The sequence below is a fragment of the Carassius gibelio genome, chromosome B14, assembly GCF_023724105.1.
Source record: "Carassius gibelio isolate Cgi1373 ecotype wild population from Czech Republic chromosome B14, carGib1.2-hapl.c, whole genome shotgun sequence".
NCBI lineage: Eukaryota > Metazoa > Chordata > Actinopteri > Cypriniformes > Cyprinidae > Carassius > Carassius gibelio.
In genome coordinates, this window is record NC_068409.1 from 29,351,532 (window position 1) to 29,352,313 (window position 782).

The window sequence follows — 782 nt, forward strand, 5'->3', positions numbered from 1 at the left end:
TAACTATTAAAGGGTTAGTTCACCTGAGAATGAAAATTCATCCATCTTCTACTCACCCTCGAAGCATCCTATGTGACTTTCCTATTTCAGAATAATACAAAGTTAAATAATAAATTGTCCTTGCTCTTCCAAGCCTTTCAAAGGGGGTAAGCAGGTGTTTGTTGTTCAGAAGGGATGAAATAAAGTGCACGCATCTGTAATAAAACGTCATTCACAGGCCTCCAGGGGGTGAATAAAGGCTAATGAAGCCATGTAGCTAATCAATGTGTTTTTGTAAGATAAATATCCAGATTTCAAACATAATAAACACTTCTTTCTCAATTCTTCTAACTCTGGGAAACGGAAGACGTGTGGGGAACCGAAAGGAGTGAATGTGGGATGGTGACAGGGGAAGACAGAGGGCTGGCAGGCGGACCAGACAGGTGGAGATTCTGGCGGAGGATGGACTCCCAGGAGGAGGACGATTAAAACAGTCCAGGGTGGTGATGACGGAGGGAGGTGTCAGAGAGACGACAGGTGGAGGAGCCAAGTGGGACCCAGGCCACAGCCATGATAGCGGCCCATGATGGAGCCAACTGAGGGAGGAGCCATGGTGGAGGAAGGGCTGATAACTCGAAGGGGACGACCAATGGTCGTGGAGCAGCTGGTGGAGGAGCCCAAGATGAGACGGAGAACTGATGATCCAGGGCGACAACGAGGATCTGGAGGACCAAGGCGGAGGAAGGCCTCGGTGGAGCCAGAGTGACGGTGGACTGAGGTGGAGCTGGAGGGAAGGAGGAGCC